The following is a 10,175-nucleotide window of genomic DNA, read 5'->3' on the forward strand; positions in this document are numbered from 1 at the left end:
CTGGAGTAAACCCATGAACCATAATTCATGGAGAGGAGTGATTTATCCAGCATTGCCTGCCCATCCATCATGCTGCCGCCCTGCATTGTGCAGGGAGTTTGCTTGCCAGCATTTCATCATTGGCGGTATTTCATAAGTCAAGCCTGGTGATCAGATAGGGTCACCCTGAAATCCCATCTGCTGAGCAAGGCATCACGTGGCTACATTTCTCTTCCAGACTGACGGCATTTCCCAGCATCCATAGGTTTTAAAGATATGAAAAGCAGCTTAGAGAAGGCTAGGGGAGCAGCTCTGCCACTAGTGGACACAAGCAATGGGAATTAGAGACTGAGCAGGAGGAAAGGGGATAAAAAATTAAAAAAAAAAAAAAGAGTGAACAGATAAAGCAGAAAATAGAACATACAAAAATGAAAGCCAGGTAGGGGGAAGGAAATATCAGAATTATATGTCAATGTGGGGATAAAGAAAAAGAAAGAAAGCACAGATGAAAATAAGCCAAAATGTTATTTTGTTTACATTCACCGAGATGATAATTTGGAGGGTAAGTCCTCCACAAAGTTTCCTGTCAGGTCTAGATGTTCCTGTTATCCTAGGAAACTTTCATTTTCAAAATATTTATGTATTTTTTCCTTACTCTATCTTTTCAGTAAGTGAGGTTAATATTAGCCTTATTTTACAGAAGAAAAAGGAGGCAGTTTTGTTGTGAAACAGAAAATCTTAAACCTTTTAGTTGGATACAATCCCATTTACCATTTTTGCTTTTGTTGCCTGTGCTTTGGGAGCTATATCTGAGATCTGGAATAGTAAGATAGAGGATATCATTGTTACAGAGACCAATGTTATGGACTTTCTCCCTGTGCTAGCTTTTAGTAGTTTTTCATTTCAGAACTTACAGGGTAAGTCTTTAAATTCATATTAAGTTCATTTTTGCCTAAGATAAGGATCCAATTTCATTTTTTCTTCATGAGACTCTTCAATTTTCCTAGCATCATTTACTGACAAGACTGTTCTTTTCCCATTTTGGTACCTTTGGGAAAATCAATAGACCGTAAATGTGTATGCTTATTTCTGGGATCTCTATGCTATTCCCTTGATCAATGTATCTATTTTTATGTCAGCATTGCACTATTTTCACTAGCACAGAATTCATCTAAAGCTTCTAACAATGTGATCACATTAGCACATGTTTTTGTAAATTTTACATAAGGAATCACAATCTTTCCTTTCTGTCTTTCCCTCCATCATGCATTGCCTCATATTGGATGACATTTGGACATTTTGGGCAACTGGGTGAGAGACATTGAGATAGGGATGCATTTAGATGAAGTAGAATTTATGGAGGGGGGTTGTTGTTCTAGGTCTCTTATGTATGGCTATCATTTGCTGTTCCAGGGTAGATGTAGTTCCCAGATATATCCCATGGAGCCTGGCTGTAAGCAACAGAGAAAACAGAAGACTTAGAATGGAGACATCAAGAAGCCACTTTGGGGAAATTTTTTCTAGTCATCAAATCTATAAAATTGTAAGCATAAAGATTCAGTTGTTTTTGAAGCCTACTCAAAGTGGTGATTCCCTCCTGTCAGGAATATATTCAATAATGTAGCATGTATGACGACAAGTAAACAATTTTTATTTTTTTTCAGGCAAGATCAATAGAAGTAATGCAAACTTCTATTGTGTTATTATTCTATTGTATGAAGTTGATTTATTATGAATCCTAACTATAATAATAGAGGAAAAATATCAATAGTCATGCTGGAAAAAACTTTTATTTTTGTTCCCTTTAGAAAACATTACAACATTTTCATATGAAAAAGTTACCAATGAATTTTCAGCAAAAATTTAGGGGGAAATCTATTGTAAAGGTATGTCAGACAGCATAAAAGTATCTTATTTTTCACAATTTTTGATATCTATGGTTTTTGTCAGCTTTAAAATGTTTCATTATTATTTCATTTCTCACTGTGAAATAATATTTATGTTCATGCTTAATTTTTGATTAGTAAAAAAGTATTGTGAATTTTTCTTAAAGAAGATCTCTAAATTGCAAATAATTTTAGTTTCCATGATACCTGGATTTGATCCTAGAGGTAAGTCAGGTAGTTTTCTAAAGATCACATGACAATTGAGCACAGAACTGCTGAATTCTCTTCAACCTTCTGTCCAGCATTTCAGACTGCTTTGAATGTGCATTCTAGGAGTTATGCACATATTTAATAATGCCAGAAACACATGCATATCAGAAGATTGCAACCCAGAAGGAAATGACTACTAAGCCAATAATGTTATTCAATGGCAAGTTTAAGGATATTAAAAGGGAAAGCAAAAAATACCTAATCTGCTATTTTCTTTTTAAATATAGATGAATGGAAAGTATAAATATAATTCAACAATCAATTGGAATAACATCAAATATGAAATACAAAGACCTTGATTAAAGTTCTTGCTCCATTTCTAAGGAGCCTGGTGATTGTGTGAGATCTGATTAATTATTCCCATAATACTTTCTTTTTCTTCCTTTTAATGTTATTCCCTAAGATGTAGCCTTCCAACTAGACTACATTCCCTGCCTATCTCTGGGTTAGATATAGTCATATGACTGAATTTTGGCCAATGGTTGCAAGTGAAAATTATGTGGATAATTCTGCATAAAATTTTTATGTTTGTCTTTCTTTCTTTCTTTCTTTCTTTCTTTCTTTCTTTCTTTCTTTCTTTCTTTCTTTCTTTCTTTCTTTCTTTCTTTCTTTTTTTCTTTCGAGATAGGTGAGAAAGGGTCTTACTAAGTTGCTCAGTCTCGCCTTGAACTGTGACCTCCTGACTCAGCTTACTGAGGAGCTGAAATTACTATAGTGGACCATCATGCCCAGCATCTTGACAGATTTAAAGAATACTGGTTGGAAATGTATGATATGTCAAGACCATTGTATTGTCTTGAACAACTAATAAAAAAAAAGAGTACTGGTTGGGAATATTTGTGGAAGGTTCCTCTATTTGGGTTTATCTGATGTTTTAATGATTGGATTGGGATCATGTTTTAGAGGCATTTATTTATTTTGCAGAATCAAACTCAGGGCCTTGCCCATGCTAGGCAAGTTCCCTACCACTGAACAACATCCTTAACTCTTCGAGGTTTTTAATTTTAACATAAAGGTAATATAGAATAAAAAGGAAAGGAGAGAAGGGGAGATGGAGAGAGAATAAACTCACTGTTCTAATAATTACTTCATTAGCTCTAACTGCTGTTCTATTGGTATGTTCCTATAGTAGAATAGAATTTTGTACTCTAGCTCTATGATTACTATTTGTTTTGCTTTGTTTTTGTCATTGTTGTTGTACTGGGGATTGAATACAGAATTTACCATTCAGATACATCTCCAGCCCTTTTTATTTTGAGACAGGATCTTGTTAAATTGTTAAGGCTGGCCTCAGACTTTCGACCCTCCCGCTTCAGCCTCTCTAGTTGCTGATATTACAGGCGTGCAATACCGTGCCCAGCTCTATGAAGTACCTTTGAGAATCACAAGAATATATTCTGCTTCCTTTCTTTCTCCTAATACTGCTGAACAGACCTGAGTTGCCCTCTATCTGTCCATGTTGTCATCCTGGAAAGATGCCTTATAAAGCACACAATATGAGTACAGAACTTAATAACAAATAGGCAAGGGTACACTGGAGCTGGCATCTAGTCTAGTTGTACAAAGGTTTATTTTATTTTTTAAAAAGTATTTATTTTTTAGTTTTAGGTGGACATAATGTCTTCATTTTATAATATGTGGTGCTGAGGATCAAACTCAGTGCCTCAAGCATGCTAGGCAAGCACTCCACCACTGAGCCACAACCCCAGCCCCCAAAGGTTTATTTTAGAAAAGCTGACTACTGAGAGCTCCATACCAGAGTGAACTGTCAGCAAATGCTTACTACTTTGGGAAGGTTTTTCATTGTTGTTTTTGTCTTTTTAAAGGAGAGAAAAGAGAAGAGAGGGTGCAGGATAGGAGAGAGGGAAGGAAGAAAAAAATTACGATATTACAAAATCAAATGCTAATTATAGATGAGAAAAAAGATGAGACTTGGTGAATTTAGGAAAATGAAGGAAAACAAGGAAACTGAAATCTTTTGGGGTGCTCACTTTTAGTTTGATTTCTCAGACACAGTAAGGGGAAACATCATTTTGATTGGGACAGGAATTAGCCTACCTATTTCTTTATTGCCCTTACTTTTCAAATTGTGCAAATCCTGGGCAAAAGCCTGCTGTAACTGAAACTTTGGGTTTTTTACATACCTGCACTTAGTTATGATCCAAGTACAGTTAATTAGCAGTTGTGGAAGGGGTTGCATGCTTCCAGAAGGATGGATTGACAAGAAGCAGAAAGTGTAGTTATAGATCATGGTAGCAATTCCAAAAATATTCAGAACCAATGTTCCAACACTTCTATATACTCTATTCCTGTGTTGAAACCTTCAACATTTAACATTTATATTCTCTCATCCTTCTTTTTTGGTATATGTTGATATGTTTAATCATAAATCTTTTCCCTTTGAAAGTCCTATGCATTTTTCCTTGGTAATTTCTTGAGAGAAGTTTTCAAGTTATAATGACAGCTTTTTATTTAATCTTAAAAATTTTGCTTTAGTATCAAGAAATCTCAATATTGTTCTTTAGAAGTTATTGAACACAACTCACAAATTTCTGTCACATATATCTACTCACATTTAAGGTAAAGGGCATTCATATCTATTTATAGTGCTATGTTACTAGGGATCCTATGTTTTATCCTAACAAAATATACTGTATTATGGAAAAATATACAAGATTGTTCCATTAGGACTTATGATTGGCTTGCTGTGACATTCCATCCTACAAATTAATACATCGTAGGTGCTAAAATGTCTTCATTCCAAAGAAATACATAAACAAGGAAGGGAAGTAATTTAATTTTAGCTCTTATTTAACTTTGACTTAGTGGTTCCTACTTTGGGGTGACAGCCACAAAAAGTCAAGCAAATCCCCAGGATGCCAAACCACAAGGCAGTTTCCGGCAACAGCAAGGGATTGCAGCTCTGTTCCTAGAAAAGTCCCCAAATATAACTTTTTCACGACAAGTGTTTAAAGGCAAACAGGATTACATTCTCTTGCTTATGAACATCCATCCACCTATTGTATAAACATGTGCACTTCCCTTTTGCAGCTGCTATCATGTCTCTCTCACCCTGAGGTTAGGGACTTCCTTATTTTATTGGTCCAGCTGACAGCATCCTGTCGTCTTCTCTACCCAGTCCTCCACTTGCTTGCCTCCTCCCCCTCTCCTAGCACCACTCCTGGCCTTAACTGTTTTTGTCACTCTTCTCTTCTTTGATGACAGAGCAGAGTTGAGTTTCATAACTCTGGATTTGTGGACATGCTTGATTGAGTCCAAATTGGAACTCAAAATGTGTTTCTCTTTGGGAATTCATGTGGTAGACCACCACCTTCACTTGTGGGTTTTTTTCTTGACTTTGGAACCAAATCATCACACAATAATGGTCACATGGAAGGTATGTTTAACACCAGTTAGGGGAGGGAAGGTGTCGATTTATGAAAAATTGAAATTATCTGAGCTTCTAGCTCTATTCATGTACTATTCATATTCACTTAGTTTAAAGAATGGATTGTGATTTTTAAGAGATCTATCAGTTTTGAAGTAATCAAAACTGCTATTTACTGTATAATATAGCAATTCAGTCAAAGTGAATAACAGACCTCAGTAGACTGGCTTCTCAGGGAACTTTGTTCTTATTTACAAAAGTGTTGTAATTCTAAAATTTTGCCAAAGAACAGCTATGTGAAATCTGGATAATGGAAGATAATTTTGAATCTCTTCCACTGCTCCCACATCTAAAATGTGTGTGTTTCAGAAGCAGATTTAGAAGGTAGATGGTGTTTTACTAGAGTATTTATGCTTTAAATTTTTTTTTCTCCTAAACGAAATGTGTCCTGAGGCCTCCTTGGGAATTTACTGAGAAATAATTGGGTAAGAAAGAAAAGAATCATTTGTTTTGGTGAGACAGAATATACAGCTGATCAACAAAGTCCTATGGCTGTAGAAGTGAGGATAGTCTCATTAACTGAAATGAAAAACTCAAAATGAGAATCACACAGAAAATAAAACATTAAATGAAATAAAAAGCAGGTTTTTAAAGTTAGAATTAAATGATTAAGTCACGCAAAAATAGTCTGTAGGGGGCCACTTTGAATGACCCACACTTTCCAGTCCTGAAGCAAGAGGCTCTGACCGATCACTACATTTCGGGTGACTTGGGCGTTGTCCCAGCTCAGGAAGTAGAAGGTGTGTCTGCAGATGTAAGTGTCATCCCTGAGGCTGAATTACACTCATCTGTCCCTTGTAACCCTGCCCCTTCTGGCCTTTTTTGGATAGAACTTTCTAAGGACAAGAGTACCCCAATAAAAGCCCACTTCCAAACGTGCTCCATCTCTATTGCCAGCCTCTCGTGACTTTCTCTTGCTCTCCCTTTTGGAGAGCCTGAGGCCAAGAGCTGAGAAGCCGTCCAGAAGCTTCTTTAAAGGTAAAGTGTGTCTGCATTTTATTTGGAGTCCTTGGAAATTCACATGAGTGACCCCAAGTTCAGCTGCTCATACAGAATGGGGGCAGCAATAATATTTTCTTTGATGAAAGAAAAATGTATAATTTTGGGGATAAAACATGGAGGAACAGAATGGGAAGAATAAGCAAAATATATGAAGGATTTTCATTCAATAGACAAAATCTTCCAATTAATGCTTTATTCTTTTTTAAAGTATGGCGGGAATTAGGTTTTGTAGGGGTAAAGAGAACTTTCCCATCATCCTCTGAAGTTTTGATAAAGTACATCTTTGAAATAAACAGACATTAGGTCAACAGGAGAAAATGCTTCCAAATTTATTATATGTACAGGTATATCACAAGGGAAAAAAAGTGAGTACCCAACAATCCAGTGAAATGTAAGAGTTTATATGCTGACTTCAGTGGAGAGAGGGGAGGGGCATGTGGGCAACTTAGGGGAGATAATCGAGGTATCTGAACAACTGGTGATGGACTGTGACGTAGACTGTCTGGATGTGCTGTTAACCTTTGGTCTTCTTTCCTATGCTTTGAGTCAATTTCCTCCAATGAAGAGATTCCTGGGGAGGGGATATGACACAATTTTATTCTTTAAGGAGGATCCATTTTCAAGGTAGGCAAGGAACATTTAGAGAAAATTTCTGTCTGTGCTTTGGGGAAGAAAGAGAAATGAGAGACAGGAGGGCAAGAGGAGGTCAAAGAGACCTTGGTTCTCATTTAGTTCAAAGCAGGGAGCAATCCAAAGTGCCATACTTTGGAGTATCATTTCCTGAGCCCCAGTAGTTCTTTCTAAAACATGAATCTCTCATGTATGACTGTGTCTTTTACTGTTTGACTTTTAGACTTTGAATTTCTTGCCTTTCTAAAAGCAGCTTTATAGAAATATGCAATCTAAAGTATCAAGGGACTGATGAGTAGCAAGGAGATGGGACTGCCTGAGAAGAACCAGGACAGTGAGGGAACGAGAGGAGGTGAGAATGCAGAAAAGAAATTGCATCTTACTGCAGAAACATCTGTTCTTGGGGAAAGAAGGACATGAGGGGCCCTGTGCTTATAGAAAGGAAATTCCAAGTCAAATGTCACATCAGACTAGAGGGAAGGAAAGACCAAGACCAGGAAACTAGGTCTGGGTCGAATGGTTTAACATGCAGAGATTCAGGTCTATATTGTGAGATTCACAAAGATCAAGTTCAGGACCAATAATCAGAATTGCAAGTCAGCAGAACTCAGTTCACATAGTTGAGTACATGAAGAGCATATGCTATGCCAGGAACTTTGTTGAGTGCAGAAGGTGCAGCCAGAGATGCAAGGTAGGGTTTGTGGGTATCCAGGGCCTTAAATGATAGGGGGTATTAGCAGGATGAGATGTGGGTAAGTGAAGGGCAGTATGGGGTGGAGGATATCTTTTTTTAATTCATTTTAAGTTTATGGTTGAGGCCCCTACCATAAAAGACAGATTAACAGGAGATAATCACATAGATTATTTAAATGTTTTATGTGACACAGGAGTTTTCATCAGCAGATGAAAACTTGAAGGACTAGTTAAGCCTAAGTGTATAGTTTTAATTAATAGGTTATTATAAAGAGTAGACAGTTGGCCTGATTTCCATCCACAGTACCCCCACCCTGCCAAAAAAAGTAGGCAGACATGGAGAAATATAATGGTAGAAAGCAGGTATGAACTAAATGTAATAAGTTAGGGAAATTTAGCAAGTCCTATTTGTTCAGATTTTTCTCTGTGTCCCTTTGAGGTAAGGATGTTCCTTTCCTTATGCTATAGAGAAGGTACCTTTCACACCAGGGTCTTATGACCTGCTTCAGAGGATAGTAAAATTTTCCTTAGATTTCATGACTTGTTTCAGGGAATAAGGGCAGAGGAAGTTCAGAGAGACCTTCCTGCTTCTGTGGTTTTTCTCAAATTCCTTCAGCTTAAAATACTCTGGAGTAGTGTTTCCTGAACCCCATCATTGGCAAAGGCAGGCAGAGATATGAGTGGATGTCTATTACTTTCGATTTAAAAGAAAAAAAGTCCCGTTAATATTAGAGTACACACAATTTTAAAGGAGGTACAAGTGAGTTTATCCAGTGACATTTCAGAGCTATATTCCTGAGTTTTCAAGGGGACCAGAAACTGAACAAATGGTGGTGACATTCTTGAACATGAGTCTGGTAGCTCACTGAAGAAGGAAACTTATCTTAGTCTTCTTTGGGTCACAGGTTCCAGAGCTCAGAACTGAGTTGTGGTTCAGTAAAGTATTCACTCTTCTTTATATCATCCTTTCAAATTCTTTGTTAGTGACTTTGGAAGAGTAGTTTTTATCATCCCAGAAAAGATTTAAACACTTCAAAATAGATTCTATCGATGGGTATCAAAGTGACAATTGCGAAGCAAATTTAGCCTACTGACTTATGGTCTCTCTCTCTCTCTCTTTCTCTCTCTCTCTCTCTCTGTGTGTGTGTGTGTGAGAGAGACAGAGAGAGAGAGAGAGAGAGAGAGAGAGAAAGAGAGAGAGACAGAGAGTGTGTGTGTGTGTGTGTTCAGCTCAGATTTTAATTTATTGTTGCATTTGGATTCCTTGGAAGAGGGAGAAATTCTCCAGTCATTCTCAATCACAATCCCTCCTTATTATATGATGCAATTATTTCAACAGCCTCATACTTGATGGCATTTGAGTTTGTCCCTTTCTCAAAACCTGGGAAGCAAAGAGTGAACTCACATGTAAGAAACATAATTTGTTAAGTTTGAAAACAGGATGTTTTCAAATTTGCATGGCTGCATTAAGTTACTTCCTAAACTAGAGATAGATAGATAGTCATGTCCTCTTATTTGCTGAATTAATTTGTCCAGTAAACAGTTACCCTGTCAGGAAGACTACAACATTCTTTTTAAGGATCTATCCAGTGGTTTAAGCACTCCAGCCAGCCTGGTCATATTTACAAACACCATAATTTCCAGATACCATCAGAGACAGATGGCAGTAGGTTTACAAAATTCTCTTGGTACATATTAATGCTTAGTGCTAAATTTTCTAAACACTGATGCCAGATTTTAGACCTGGTCAATGTGTCCAGCATCAGCTATCCTCTGTGGTCAAAGCAACACTTCCCCTGCCTAAAAAACTGCTTTGCAGTTCCTTCTCAGACTTAAGTATCCATTCAGAGTAAAAATCCCTTCCAAGTAACTATGGACTCTGGTTGACCCTGAGAAAGTTTTTCTAGTTTGGGATCCTGTGAACAGAGTTGGACCTTTGGTAACTTGCCTAGATTCTGTATGTAAATAAACACATTTGATTACAAGCAACAGGTTTGCTTACCTCCAGTTTCCTTGAATCATTAAACCTTGCTGGAATAACAAGTTTCCTTTTCACCTTTGAGCACTGTATCCACCCTACTGCTTCAAGTTCGTCTACATTTACTTAACTAAGAAATACTTCTCAAAACTTTCTAAAAGAGAGAAGATTTGCCTGGGCAAGACGTCCTCTAATTTATTTTCAAACCATATCAGGTATCTTGTGTGCTCCTGCACAGGTACCCTATTGCATTTATGTGTTTTATGTGAGGATTTGCATTGATTTAAAA

Source organism: Ictidomys tridecemlineatus, chromosome 3 (genome assembly GCF_052094955.1).
Source record: "Ictidomys tridecemlineatus isolate mIctTri1 chromosome 3, mIctTri1.hap1, whole genome shotgun sequence".
In the NCBI taxonomy this organism is placed as follows: domain Eukaryota; kingdom Metazoa; phylum Chordata; class Mammalia; order Rodentia; family Sciuridae; genus Ictidomys; species Ictidomys tridecemlineatus.